The sequence below is a fragment of the Rhinolophus hipposideros genome (genome assembly GCF_964194185.1).
Source record: "Rhinolophus hipposideros genome assembly, chromosome: 4".
NCBI lineage: Eukaryota > Metazoa > Chordata > Mammalia > Chiroptera > Rhinolophidae > Rhinolophus > Rhinolophus hipposideros.
Genome location: NC_138050.1, coordinates 5,569,750 through 5,585,779, shown reverse-complemented (window position 1 = coordinate 5,585,779; position 16,030 = coordinate 5,569,750). Strand labels below are relative to the sequence as shown.

The 16,030-nt window shown below is 44.1% G+C and overlaps 1 protein-coding gene across 4 annotated transcripts in view; it reads left to right on the top strand.

Moving 5' to 3' along the window:
- Window positions 1–16,030, top strand: part of MTUS2 (microtubule associated scaffold protein 2) — a 533,984-nt gene that overhangs the window by 478,259 nt on the left and 39,695 nt on the right. The window lies entirely within an intron of this gene.

Genomic DNA, 16,030 nt, shown 5'->3' with positions numbered 1-16,030 from the left:
GAAAATAACACACGGAGAGAATGTCTGTTCCTGATACCTGTAAATGAATGTGTAACAAAAGCAATTATGTCTCCCGCGGTAAACCGGAGCAATCCTGCCCAGACAAATGAAGTCTCTTACCCAGCACAGCAGTGGCTGCTGCAGCCTTGCAGGGAGCCGTAGTTTTTATGTTTCTGTGGTTATAAAGACAGCTTCCTAACAGTTCACAGTGGAACTAATCAGGCCTTGACTCTGCACTTCGCAGATGGCAGCTCCTCCATCCATCTGTGTTGTGCGCTGTGACAAGCTCCCCCCCATTTAGGCATCCCCTGGGCAGGCAGAGCTCCAAGGGAAGCAGCCGGGCTTTGGTGGACTACACGAGGCGCTCTCTGTAAGATGCAGTTGTCCCACGGCTGCCTGCCACTTATACCCTGCCTTGGAATGCTCTGGGATACAGAACAGGGTCAACAACGCAAATTTGGGTGGGTTACAATGCTGGGGCTCACGCTGAAACTCCTAGTCTTCAGCTGACAGGACGGTAGCATTCAGTCTCAATCTTAAGAGACCTCACAAATGACAGGACAATCCCCCAGACGTCACGGGGGATGGGTTTTCACTTGAGGCCAAGGATCAGACCAAAGGAAGATGCCATTCCCTTTCCTGACCCCATTTCTCTGTTGAGGATGTGTTATTCCGTTTCCCCAGGAAGCAGGCAGCAAAGGAGAAATAAGCACGTCCAGTCCTTTGGCCTGCTATGCTTCTCTATTCCTCCCCCGTCCAGTGCTGTCCTGGGCACAGCCCACTCTGCGTGGGTGCGGCTTCCTCCAGCAGCGAAGGGACTGGAACCTTCCCAGCTGTCCCCGGTGGGTGGCACAGCGCCTTTTCCTCCAGGCCAGCCATGCAGGTAGGCATGGAGCCTTACTTCCCCGGGGAACCTGGCCCCGCGGATGTGCAGTGGACAGGGTAGTGATGTCCAAACATAGCTTCTCCGCCGCCCCACCCCGCCCTCACTTTTTTTTAACCTTAAAACAATTGTTTTTTCTTCGCTGTGAATTTTGTGACTTCAAGAGAGGTCAGCAATGGCCTCCTCTCCCCTCTATGAAGAGTGGGGCCCCTGTAGGAAAGCAGTAAATAACAGCTCTCCTTTCCAGCCTCAGCAGCAGAGGCACCCCCACCTGGCCCGCCCCGCTGAGGGCATGAACCCGGATGCAGGTTTTCTGAGAGGCCTGCCAGGAACGGCGATGGCAGTGTGTCAGGGAAGCTCCTGGAAAGCCAAGGTCCACAGGGACTCTGTGTCTCCTTGTGTCTGTATGTGTCTCCACAGAGTGGATGAGTTCTTAGGGGGTTGGGAGCCTTATGGTCACAAGCATGGGCTTTGCAGGCAAATGGCCCAGGTTCAAGTAGAACGAGTTGGCTAACCTCTCTGTCCCTTGCTCCCCCTCATGAAAAGGAAAGTCAATTAAAGAAGACGCTGGTGATAAAGCATTCTGTAAAGGTGACTCATAACTATAAGGTGTGTAGCTCCTTGCATCTGGAAACAGAGGAGAAATCTTCCACTCTAGGGTGTATTCCTCCGCAGAGGACCTCTGCACCCCCCGTGGCCGAGCTTCAGGTCTAGGGGTACAGGTACCCGCGGTGACCCCACTGGGTCAGGTGTGCCGAACGCAGAGCCACTTCCCTCTCAGCCCTTTCCAGAAGTTTCTGGATGCAGCAGGCACCACACAGGATTACATTGAGTTTTTGTATTGAAGTCTTCTTTCGTTTCTGCATTAGTGCTAAGAATAGAAGCAGAAATCGCCTGCCAAATGAAACAGCCATGGGGTGTGGGGGAGGCCGGAAGGCCTGGGTAGCACCTCAGCCTGGGCCCCTCAGCACAGCAGTGGGGGGCGGGGTAACTGTGAAGGCCGTAAACTCTAGTGTCTGGACCTGCAAGGTGTTCCCTTGAGGGGAAAGAGAATTAAGCTTACAAACCCGCCTTAGGAATGATCATATAGAAAGGGAATGGTCAGTCCTACCTCCTGACCGACAGCCCTACCTTTATTTAGGTCTCTTGTCACCTGAGTCAGATGTTGGGGAGGCAATGAGGGGCCCTGAGGGAAGGTGGGGGATGTGGAATTTCTACAGGTTGTGACTTCAGACCTGGAAGAAGCAAAGAAGCTGCAAAAAGTCAGAGTAGTTTAGGGGCACATATAGCGACCCCAGAACACAGCTGGCCTGTCCCCCGGATCGCAAAATTACTGCTTAAACTTTTCATCCCCGTTCACACACCACCCTGAATTCTACCATTTTCTGTTTGTAAGGAGCCATCAGTTGTCCACACCCACACCCAGAAATTCAAAGCCTCTTAGCATTTGGCCCGAACAAGCTTTCCTGTGGTTCTCAGCCCTGCCGCATGTTAGAATCACCTGGACTGCTTTTTAAATACTGATTTCCAGGACCTACCTAGGGCAACAGGGTCACAATATTTGAGGGTGAGATCTAGGCGTCTTTTTACATTCCCACGGTGCTTAGTAAGTACAATGAAATCTGAGAATCATTGAATTACACTGAAGGAAGAGGGATTTTGAGTTGGGTCAGGGACAAGGGAGGGGGCAGTAAGTAATTTGGGACAGGCTTGGAAGGGGGCATCCATATGGTGGGCTCTGGGCAGCAAGAGGTTCTAGGGGGAGAGTCCCAGGTGGGTGGGGACAGGGTGTCGACAGGGAAGATGCAAAAGAAATTCCACCTACTTTGAAATTACACACAGTATTGGCCAGAGAAAAGGGGAGGAAAATCCTCTTCCTTCTCTTCCTCCTTCCTTCACCTTTACCTGTCAGGCTTGCGTCAGGTCCCATCTGGGTTAAAGGTGCTTTTGGGAACCAACCACAGAAGGGAATCTCCTGGTGTGTGTACGGACATACTGCACACTCAGTACGTTCCCATTTGGGACTTCCCTGCTGAAGCTACTGTAGAATCTTCCAGACAGTATATAGTTTGAATGGTTCCCCTTACCAGAGATTTTGATACGTGTTATCCCACACTGATTGGGAATCCCTGATTGTAATCGTTTTTGAGTAGGAATTTGCTGGCAATTGGTTTATAAGTAAACTCAGAGACATCCCTAGTGAGTGATGTATTCTGACACCATTTCTGACATCAGCTGTCAGGAGATTTTTCCACACCAGCCACCAGTCCTCTGATACCAGCTGGGTGTCTAACAATTCAATTCTGACCCTAATGATCCAGAGACAGCACAGACCCCACACGTTCAGGGCCTGTCCCACAAGATGCCCCCACTTCAGATGCCAGTCACAGGTCCTAGGGGCCACCTGTGCTTCTGACCAACTGGCTATCAATTCAGGGTTCCCACAACTGTCCCCTCAGGCTTAATAATTCACTAGAGTGACTCACAGAACTCAGGAAAACACTTTACTTACCTTTACCAGTTTACTATAAAGGACACAACTCAGGAACAGCCAAGTGGAAGAGATGCATGGGGCCAGGTATTGGAGGGGCTGGGGGCATGGAGCTTCCATGCCCTCTCTGGACACGTCACTCTGCCAGCACCTAAAAGTGCTCACCAGCCTGGAAGCTCTCGAGAGCCTTTGTTCAAAAGTTTCTCCAGTTTCCCCTCTTTCTAGAGGTAGGTGTTTGGGACTGAAAGCTCCTGCCCTCTAATCACTTGGTTTTTCTGGTGACCGGCCCCACCCTGAGGCTGTCTTAGGGTCCCCACCTGTAAGTCACCTCATTAGCATAAACTCTGGTGTGATTGAAAGGAGCTCATCATGAATAAATAATAAGACACTCCTATCACTCAGGAAACTCAAAGGGCTTTAGGAGCTCTATGCCAGGAACAAGGGACAAAGACCAATGCGTTATTATAGCACACCTTGCGAAGGCACTGCCCACATGTGGGGCCATTCATTTAACAAGGGTCTGAGCACTTTGGATGTAGCCGCTGCAGATTTTAATAACTGTCGTCTGTCCACCTCGTTTTAAAGGTCGGAAAGTTGGTCAAAGATTTTGGCTAAAGCTGGGACATCTGTAAGAAGTACCAACAAGAAGAACTTAGTTCTCCTCCACCTCAGTTCAACAAATATTTATTGAGCACCCAGTAAATAGGAGACACAGACTAGGCAGGGTCCGTGGACGGTGAAGTAGACTATATCCTGCACCAGGGCACCCCTCTGAGAGGGGGCTGAAATGCATGCCCCTTGCAGCCACTCACAAGCCCTGTGCCCTGGCCTGCATGGGGAGGCTGCCTCCTAGAGGAAGAAGGGCTTTTTTCTAATTTGCACAAAGGCACCACATGGGCCAGGGACCACCTAGTGTTATGTTCCGGTTAATGAGGAACAAGACTCAACTCATGCCCTCAAGCTCACAATCAAAGGCTCTGTGGAGGAACAGCTATCTGAGATGGGCCTCGTACCCTGTTTTCCCAAAAGTAAGCCCTAGCTGGACAATCAGCTCTAATGCATCTTTTGGAGCAAAAATTAATATAAGACACTCCTATCACTTATATTGTATATAACACAATATAAGACCGGGTCTTAGAGTAAAATAATACCACGTCTTATATTAATTTTTGCTCCAAAAGACGCATTAGAGCTGATTTGTGGCTGGGTCTTATTTTCAGGGAAATCCGGTAGGATGACCAGGATTTCGGTAGATGCTCCTAAGAACGGAAAGAGCATAATTACTGAGCACATACGGAAGCCACTTGTCCCCCTGACTGTGCCTGGGACCAATGGATGCTGTGATCATTGTCAGGCCTCACCCATTCCATCCACTTACAGAAGGAAAAACTCTGTTTCCCTATTCCTCTTTCTGCATATCAACAAACAAACAAACAAAAAAAGAAACCTTTCACACTTGGCATTTAACATTCTGTCATACTGATAAATTAGAAAAAGCTACTCTTCCCCTCTGAGTATTTGGGTTTTACCTTTTTTGGGGGGAGGGGGGCTTTTATGCAACAGTGAGTATACTGTTTGCAAATCATTTTTTTCCCCTTGTATTACTTTCTTGGAATATATTCTCAGTTTTGGACCAATAATTTTTATAGGATTTTTTATTTGTTTTAAACTCACCTGTATGTGATATGGCCTTGATATTTACTCTGTACATCTAGATAAAAGATTATAGGATTTAATCTCAGTGTAGCTAGGTTTGTCTTATAAAGAGGAAATTAAATCTCTCTCTCTCTGTCTCTCTCAAACACACACACACACACACACACACACGAGAGGAGACATGTAATATCCAATTATATACCAGGGTAGAGTTTGGGATGGAGTTTTTGTGGACCACGGGTAGAATCCCTGTGGAGTGGTCCCAACTGCCGTAAGTTGTGTTATGTTGTGTCCCCTGTGGAGACAGGGATCTCTGGTCATCCTCTTGAAAGCTTCTCGTCCCCCAGTCACCCTCCAGGGATGATGGCCTGTCTGTGGAGTTGGCCTTCGTGGGGTCTGTCCTCAGAAACGCCAACCCCAAACTATGGTGGCTGAGGGATGAAAAGGCAAATGGGTCTGCAGGAAACCAGAATCCAGCACCATGTCCAGGGAAGGACGAGCACAAATGCTAGAAACAGGTTTAATGTTTGATTTTTTTAAAATCACATTTTAAAATTTCCCAGAAAATGTAGCTTTGATTTTTGATTAGAATGGCATTCTCCAAATGTGGAATAACTGAAGACTCTCTGTTCCGTGTGTAAACGCGGAGATAGGTGTTATAAGGTGCTCCTCCTAGCAGATTATTTCCTTTTGAGACCTTATGCTACAAGTTGTTAACTGCTGTGAGGTGAATGTTTATGGTCCCCTCTCCAGCAAAGCTGACTTATTAGAAAACCTTAAAAACATACATGTTGGATAAACTCCACCAGACAGAAAACCATGTACAGTGCTTAGCGAGGTTCAGATGGGGACCTCCGGCTTACACTCCTGCGTAGCTGTGCTCCCAGCCAGACCAGAAGTCCTGCTGAGATGCATATGCACGCTTGAGTTGGACCAACACTAACCTCATTTACACACCTCCTGCCAGATCCCTTTTTCCAGGCTGCTGAAAGCTGTGACTATGTACATCTGGTGTGAAATTGCCTCTCATCTTCGAAGTCCTCAATCACCCCGCTGTCCTGCTGTGGCCTTACTCACCTGCCACTGCCCCCAGACCCCAGTGCTGACAGAGGAGGAAGCTGCCTTCTGCTTCCCTGCAGGCTTCCATCACCTTCTCTTAGCCCCTTCCTCTCCTGAGCTTAGGACAATCTCTGTTCTGGCTATTCCCACCCCAAAACAGGCCCATGGATTTTTATCTTTCTGCCAGCTTCAGACTTAAGGTGAACGTTGCTTTTTTTATCTTCTACTGCACACTTTAAAAACATTTAGCCTGAAATATAGTTTTAAAACAGAAAGCAGTGTTTAACAAAGCAATTGACATGCGGGATGGCAGGCAGGGTCTCTGCTCCCGCTCCCCACATAAGAACGCAGGACATGGTGAGGCCAAAAAGGAACACCCACGGAGCCATAGGTAGGGGAGTCATATCACTATATTCTCGCTGGCGGCTGGGCTGGAGACACAGGAAACAGGAGCCACACGATCCGCAACCCTCACTCTGCCGCTTGCTGGCTCAGCCACCATCTTCTTGCTAGCCCCCATTTTCTGCTAGCATAGCCACCTCAGTTATATTAGTGGCCAATGGCTCACTGGTTACAGCTGACAGCCAACTAGCCACAGTTGACAGCCATCCAATCACAGTTGATGGCCATTTACTACCTGAGCCAGCACCTTCCTATGTGAGGCCGAGAGCCTGGAAACTGCACTGCTGGCTCTGTCCCCACAAAACCTCTTCTAAGCACACCCATTAAAAGACTGTTTGTCAGACTGGATAAAGAAGCAAGCTGTGGTTATGTGCTATCTGAAAAAAACCCACTTCAAAAATCAAGGTAGAGGGGCCGGCCGGGTGGCGCAGGCGGTTAGAACTCCATACTCCTAACTCCGAAGGCTGCCGGTTCGATTCCCACATGGGCCAGTAGGCTCTCAACAAAAAAAAAAAAAAAAAAAAAAAATCAAGGTAGATAATGTAAAAGTAAAAGGCTAGAAGGAAGATGTACTATGCTAACTCCAATCAAATCACACGTGAATATGACACAAAGTAATCTTCAGATCAATGATAATACCAGGAATGAAGATGGCCATTACATAATGATAAAGGAGAGTCATTCACAAAAAGACATGACAATGCTAAATATACCTAACAATAGAGCTTCAAATCGCGTGAAGCAACAACTGATAGACCTAAAAAGAGAAACAGACAAGCCCACAATTATGGTTGGAGTCAGCACTCCTCTCTCAGTATTGATAGAACAAGTAGGCAGAAAGTCTGTAGGGATAGAAAATCTGAACAATAGTCTCAACCAACTTGACCCAACTGACATTAAAAGCACTCTGTCCAACAACAGCAGAATACACGTCCTTTTCAAATGCACATGGAACATTGAGCAACATAGACTATATTTTGAGCCATAAAACAAACCTCAGATAATATAAAAGAGTTGAAATCATACAAAATGTTTTGGACTATAACAGAATTAGACTATTAATCAACAACATGAAAATACCTGAAAAACTCCAAACATTTGGAAATTAAACAATATACTTCTTAAAAACACATGGGTCAAAGAGGAAACCCCAAGGCAAATTAGGAAATATGTTGACTTGAGTGAAAATAAAAACACAGCATTTCAAAATATGGGGAATGCAAAATTCTCTCTGATGGGTAGATTTGAATCTTCTCATTCAATTTGGTCAGCAATATTGAGGGAGATTCAATATGTATTCTAACAATCCAGCGCTCTGTGGCAGGGAGGTGGAGAGTGTTATTTTAAAGAAGGTTTGGTCTAGTAGATTTAGCCCTCTGTCAGAAATTTGAGCATGACAATATAAATTCAAACATACTGCTTTCTTTGCAAGACGGACCACTCAGCATGACTAGGTCTGGGAATTACCCGCTCTCCCATAGGAAAACAATATTCATTCTGAGCTGGGAAAAATTCAAACCAGTGAAGTCAACGGCCATGATTACATTTTATTCCAGTCAATGTAATTTTCTGAAGTCAGTTTCTATCCCAGACAGGTGCTTACCCATGCAGTCATATCAAAACTGCAAACCCCCTTCAATGGTCTGGTTGCCATGGAAAATATATTATCAGCTACAATCCCACAAAACTGCTGCTTTCATTGAGACCATGATTTATTCAAAGTGACAGCAGCACATTTTTTGATATTTATAAAATTCTTTGACATCTCTGCATATAGCACATTTTAGTTATTTTATGTTTTGTGATCCTCTAAAATATTTACTTCTTTATGAATCAAGATAATTCTGCTTTCTGATATATGTTAATGTTAGTATTTTTAAATCTGTGGGTTTAATCCTTCAGTAACCAGAATTGACTGACTAGAATAACTCAGGATATCAAGGGCTGCCCTTAACCTACCCTGTGGACAAGCAGCTTCTTGAAACTTGGAGTCAGCTGCCTCTGTAAAACAGTGACTTCATAAATCCAGTATTTATAGTGGTGAACAGTTTACAAAGCCCTTCCACACACTATTTCATCTGATCCTGATAACAACCCTGAGAGAAAGGTAAGGTAGATAATACCACCACTATCATTTTAACAATGAATAAATCATGGCTATAGAGAATAAACGCAAACCCCACATCATATAATTGTGAGGAATAACAGAGCTGGGTCCTTATCTTGTTCCACCATGACCCTGGAGTGCTGCCTTCATGTTGTAAGATCTCAATTGGTGTCTGGGGAAGATAGTAAAAAGCAAGAGGAAGACATGATATGCTATGTATATCTAACCTGAAAATTGCTGAAAAGCATCTTGCAAAATATGTATTTTAATTGACAAACAATAATATCCAAAGTATGCAAATATAGTCACCTCCTCTTGGGAGTTTCTGAGGTACACAGATTCCCTCTTATTTTTCTTTTTCTTATTTTGATGATAGTAATGATTTATTTTTGTTTTAATTATATATATATATGTATATATATATATATATATATATATATATATATATGTATATATATATATATGTATATATATATATATATATATATATAAAGTTTCAGGTCTACAAAGCAACGTAATAGTTAGACAGTTAAACCCCTCATAAAGTGATAACCCACCCCCAAGCTACTACCCCTCTGATATCTTACATAGCTGTTACAATACCATCGACTATCTTCCTTATGTTGTATTCCACATCCTGTGACTATATATACCTACATATTTAGTTATAGTTGACATTCAATATTATTTTAATTCAGCTTTAGGTGTATAGAGCATTGGTCAGACATCTACAGAGTCTATGACGTGATCCCCTTGATAAGTCCAGTGCCCATCGACACCTTACATGATCTTTACAACATTGTTAATTATATTCCTTGTACTGTATTAACTATCAATTTGTATTTCTTAATGCCTTCACCCTTTTCACCCTGACCCCAACCCTATTCCCATCTATCACCTTGATAGACCAAGTACTTATCTGGCACCATCTAGTTATTACAATATAATTGACTATATTCCTTGTGCTATACCCTATATCCCCATGACTACTGTGTAACAACCTATGTATGCTTCTTAATCCCTTACTCTTTCACCCATCCTTAATCCCCTCCCATCTTAAAGAAGTCCCCCTAAGATTCCTTGTAATACTGGTTTGGTCGTGATGAACTCCTTCCGCTTTTTCTTCTCTGGGAAGCTCCTTATCTTTCCTTCAATTCCAAATGACAGCGTTGCTGGGTAGAGCAATCTTAGTTGTATGTCATTGCTTTTCATCATTTGGAATATTTCCTGCCACTCCCTTCTGGCCTGCAAAGTTTCTGTCAAGAAATGAACTGACAGTCTTATGGGAGCTCCCTTGTAGGTAACTAACTGCTTTTCTCTTGCTGCTTTTAAGATTCTCTCTTTATATTTAACCTTTGGCATTCTAATTATGATGTTGTCTTGGTGTGTGCTTCTTTGGGTTTTATCTTGTTTGGGACTCTCTGTGCCTCCTGGGCTTGTATATCCATTTTCTTCACCAGGTTAGGGAAGTTTTCTATCATTATTTCTTCAAATAGGTTTTCAATTCCTTGCTCTCTCTCTTCTCCTTCTGGTACCCCTATAATGTGAATGTTAATATGCTTAATATTGTCCCTGAGGCCCCTTAAACTCTCCTCAATTTGTTGGATTCTTTTGTTCTTTTTGCTGTTCTGGTTGGGTGTTTTCTGCTACCTTATCTTCTACATCACTGGTTGGATCCTCTGCTTCATCTAATCTACTGTTGATTCCCTGTAATATATTCTTTCTTTCCATTATTGTATCCTTTATTTCTGACTGGTTCTTTTTTATGGCTTCCATCTCCATTTTTATGCTTCCTATCTCTCTTCTGAAGTTCTCCCTGAGATCATTGAGCATTCTTATAACTAATGTTTTCTCCATTTTGCTTAGTTCTTTTTCTGGAGCTTTGTTCTGTTCTTTTATCTGGGAAATATTTCTTTGTCTCCCCATTTTGGCTGCCTCCCTGTGTTTGTTTCTATGTGTTAGGTAGGGCCACTATGTCTTCCGGTCTTAGTAGAGTGGACTTATGTAGTAGGTGTCCTGTGGGGCTCAGTTGTGCAGTCTTCCTTGTCACCTGAGCCATGCACTCCAGGTGTGTCATGTTGGGTGTCATGCGGGGTCTCTGGTCCTGCTCCCCACATAAGAACACAGAACATGGTGAGGCCAAAAAGGAACACCCACGGAGCCATAGGTAGGGGAGTCATACCACTATATTCTCACTGGCGGCTGGCTTGGAGACACAGGAAGCAGGAGCCACACAATCCGCAACCTGCCATCTACTTGTCTCTGCCAAGCAACCTCACTTGCTAGCTGCAATCTGCCTCTCTGCAATCCGCAATCCACACTCTGCCACACCATGCCACACCACACCACACCTTGCTAGCGTAGCCACGGCAGTTATATTATGGCCAGTGGCTCACTGGTTACAGCTGACGGCCAACTAGCCACAGCTGATGGCCATCCAATCACAGTTGATGGCCATTTACTACCTGAGCCAGCACCTTTCCACGTGAGGCCCAGAGCCTGGAAACTGCACTCCTGACTCTGTCCCCACAAGGTGTGTCCCTTGTGTGGGTTGTGTGTGCCCTCCTCCTGTAGTTGAGTCTTGGTTGATAATTGCACATCAGGGGAGGGACTGACCCCTGGGCTCACTGGTTGTGAGGACTGGCCTGACTACAGCGGAAGAGTTGTTGTGCAGGGGCTGCCCAATCCACCCCTTGCATGTATCATACTTGGAGGCGGCTGGGTGATGCTCCAGCTGGTTTTGAAGCTGACCACTGGGGGCACCAGCCCTAGGATCACCCTCTTATTTTTCTTTGTATTTTGAGCCCCGGGTCAGGGCTGAGCATATTGAATGTGGAGCATTCACTGCTTCATTTTATGAACTTGATTGATGAAGATATATTAATACCTGTTAGTGTGCCAGGAGTAAAAGAGGGACGTGTTACAGTCTCTGATCTCAGGAAGCACCTGTGTTGGAGAGACAGACACCTAAGCAGATGATTTAGATCCAGTCTACTAAGGTGCTAGAGGTCTGGGAGCCCAGAGGGGTGTTTGTAACCCAGTCAGTGGTGCAGGAAAGTCTTTTAGGGGTAAAACAGCTCAGCTGGAGTCAATGAAGAAGTGATTCTTCCATACACTTGATCAATTACAGAAACAACACTAATGACATCATTGACTTAATCTCTCCACTGGGAAATGGGAAAAATAGTGAACAAAATTGGGTTTTCCATGTGGCTATCCCTTAACAAGAGGAAGAAGGCAAATGAGTTTGTGTTTTTAAAACTCTTTAAATTACTTGCATAAAAAGCAGGGGCAATGTATGGGATATAAGACTCAAATGATTCTCTCTCTGTAGACTTTTTAACATTTGATTTTTCTTGTCTAATGCCATGATGAATTATTCTCATTCATTTGAATAACCACAGATACTTACAAGAGCCATATTTAGGTACTCATGAGTACCACCAATCTATTTGCTTAATTTGGCAGTTTATTTGAACAAAATAATATATAGATTACAGTACATGCTTATGCAATATTCAGGTCACTCTTTTTGACCAAAATTGCTGTTTTCAGCCAAATGTCAGGTCTTTGGGGAGTTCATTCTGGTGAAGAAGATAACTCAACCAATTCTTCATTGCAAGTAACCATGTAAAGACTCACCATGCTTCAGTAACAAAGAATCTGATCAGGATCTCAGGGCTCCTTAGCACAACAGTTTTCTAAAAAAAGAAACCAAACAGTTGGTAATGAAGGATGTGGTCAGAGTTTGGCTAATCAGAAGAATGGGTCCAGGTGGAGAGACCAGGCTGGCAGTGAAGTATGCGCACTTACCTTGGTGGATTACACTAGAATCAGCTTTTTTTGTTTTCTTTGTTAGTACACCAAGAATGGCTCTGACTGTCAAGGAAATACCTTTAACTAAGTTTACGAGAGCCTGATGTAGAAAATGAAATTACCAACCTATTAATTTATAATGAGAAATATATCTCCTTAAAGGCAGATCTATCTAAAAGCTAATATTGTCATCAGAAGACTGCTTAGTGGCCCAAAATCAATCCTGTGCTATAAATAATAATGGTGTCTCACTGAGATAGCCTTGGGCAGCTATTTGCATGACTCTTTCTTTTCTAGGACCTTAATTCTTACCAGGTTCCCCAGGGGAGGAGATGGAAACCTATTAGAATCACCTGCGAGCTTTTTACCAACTACCCATGCCCAGACTTCTGCTTCCAGCCATAATAGAGTAACTAATATTGGACTTGACATCCCATTATATACAGCTATAAAATAGACCAAATGTATGAGGCAGCTTTTGCAAGCTTTGGGCAATGAACACCATAGGCCAGCCATTCTTGAAAAGAGGGAAACACACTGCGATCCATGTTAGCCCCAGCTTTCTGCCTGGGGCCATTTACCAGACCATAGCACAGAGAGGTACTCCAGATGGTGACCACCATTTGGCTGAACTAAAGAAGTAGATAACACAGTTCAAGGTGATTGGAGGAGCTAGAAATTGTGGGCCCGAGCACTGCAGAGGAGTAAGCTGAGCAGAGCAGGGCCGGGGGGTGGGGTGGGGTTAGCCGGGTGAGGTGGTGGGGGCAGAGTGTTCCCATGTGTTCTCAGATGAAGGCTGGGCTGTGCACAGGGGTTCCCGGGAGAGGGCGCTGCTGCAGGACTGAGAGCTAAATAGAGTACAGAGGGTGTGCGGTGCTCGGAGACATCCGCACTCCAGCCCAGCTGGGATGGGGAGATCTCCCCGAGTACCTTGAGTCAAGACCTGAGAAAGGCCAGGAGTTAGGAGTAAAGACCATGACTGTCCTGCAGGGTGACAGGCAGGGTCTCAGCTCCCACTCCCCACCCAAGAACGCAGGACACGGTGAGGCCAAAAAGGAACACCCGTGGAGCCATAGATAGGGGAGTCAAACCAATATATTCTCACTGGCGGCTGAGCTGGAGACACAGGAAGCAGGATCTACATAATCTGCAACCCGCCATCCTAACAGCAGTCCGCACTTGCCAGCCATCATCTTCTTGCTAGCCTTCATTTTCTGCTAGCGTCGCCACGGCAGTTATATTAGTGGACAATGGCTCACTGGTTACAGATGACAGCCAACCAGCCACAGCTGATGGCCATCCAATCACAGTTGATGGCCATATACCACCTGAGCCAGCACCTTTCCACGTGAGGCCAAGAGCCTGGAACCTGCTCTCTGGGGCTCTGTCCCCACAATGTCCTAGAGTAAGGGTCTCTCCAGGAAGAAAGACGAACTCAGCTTGTGCCACCCTAACAAAGAGTAAGACCAAGCCTGACAGAATCAGAGGAATCTAGTAATTTAGCCTGCCAACAAACTCAGCACCTGTTCAAGAAAGACGATGTAATACAAGCTCCCTACAATATATCATCCACAATGATGAACATATACTCTTTTTACAATTAGACATACAGAGAAGCAGGACCCATAATTAAGGGGGAAAGCAGTCGATAGAAACGGATATGGCAATAACCATATGCTGGAACTAGCAGATGAGAAATTTTAAAGACTATTATAAACATGTTCAAGCACTTGGAGAAAAAGAGAAACATAATGAGTAAATAGGTAGGGAACCGCAAGAGAGAAATTAAAACTATAAAAAAGAACCAAATGGAAATGTTAGCACCCAAAAGTAGAATCTCTAAAATGAAAAATCACTGGGTGAGCTTTACAGCAAATAGGAGACTACAGAAAAAAAGTGTTGTGAGTTAAAGACAATAGATATCTAATCAAAAGAACAGGGCGGGAGGGGAGAAGACTTCTAAAAAAAATGAAGTATCAGTAACCTGTAGGACTATATCAAGCATTCTAACAAATGCATAACCGGACTGTCAGAGAAGACAGAGAGATTGAGGAGAAAAATAATATATTTAAGAAAATGATGGGCAAAACATCCCAAATCTGGTTTTAAAAGAGCAACCTGAAGACCCAAGAAACTCAGTGAGCCCCAAACAGGATAAATACAAACAGCCAAATTGCACCTAAGCACGTCATAGTCAAGCAGCTAAAAAGCAAAGATAAACATGAAACAGTAAAAGGAACTAGATAAAGACACGCATTACATCCAAGGAAGCAGGGATGTGAATGACAGTTAACCCCATCTGAAACGGAGACCGGAGGCAGTGGAATGACATTTTTAAAGGGCTAAAAAAAGGGGGGATGAGCAGACTCTTAACCCAGAGTCCTATTTTCAGAGAAAATATCCTTTAAAAATGAGAGAAACTTAGATCTACAAGAAAGGATTAAGATTATCAAAATGCCAAATATATGGATACATACAAAAAAAGTATTCATTTTGTTGTTTTTTAAAAAAGTTTATTTTTAAATGTTCAGTTCGATGATTTGTGAGTGCGAGTATATCCATGTAATCACCACCCAGACAAGACGTTGGGCATGTACGTCACTCCCGAAATTTCCCTCATGCTTCTTTCCAGTCAATCCCACCTCCTCCCTACTTCTAAAGCAAACACTTTCTTCTTTCTAGCACCCATACTTTTGTTTCGGCTGTTCTTGGATCTCACATAAATGGGATTAGACAATATATAGTCTTTTGCATTTGGGTGCTTTTGCCCCATGTGAGAGATTCATCCATGTTGCTGAATATATCAATAGTCTGTTCCTTTTTTTTTTTTTTTTTTAACTTTTGAGTAGTCTTCTTGCATGAATAGACCAAAATTAATTTATCCGTTTTTCCACTGATAGACATTTGGGCTGTTCCACTTTTTTGCTGTTATAAATGAAGCTGTTATGAATATGCTTGCAAGTCTTTTTGTGGACAGAGTTGATTTCATTTCTCTCAGGGAAATTCCTACACAGGAAATTACTAGGTTGTGTGACAGATGTCAGTTTAACTTGAGACGCTGCCAAACAGTTCTCCAAATGGTGGTACCATCTTGCACCATCTGCAACTATGTTTGAGAGTTCCAGTTCCTCCACAGCCTTGCCAACATTCAGTATCATCAGTAATTTTGGTGGTGTTGCTTTAGCCATTCTTGTGGGTGTGAAAGTATCTCAATATGGTTTTAATTTGCATTTCCCTGATCACTGGTGAACTTGAGCAGTTTTTATGTGCTAACTGGCTATTTGGATATCTTCTTTTGCAAAGTGTCCTTAGCTCATTTTTAATTGAGCTGTTTTTCTTTTGACTGAATGGCAGCTGTCCCCTTCACCTGGGCACATGGACTCTCTCAAGGTTGCCACAGGCCCACGTGACTGGTTACTCATCTGTGTGTGTGATCATTCTTCTAAATCCCAGCATTTAAAGACTGACTTGGGATGGCCTAAGTCTACAGTCAGGAATAGGAAAATTGAAAGCACAACTAACTGCTAAGATATAAAGCATTTCAAGAGTGCTGTTCGTAAGATGATTTTGAATGCCTGTTCTTCATAAATAAAGTATTCTAGGTGTTTTATTCAGA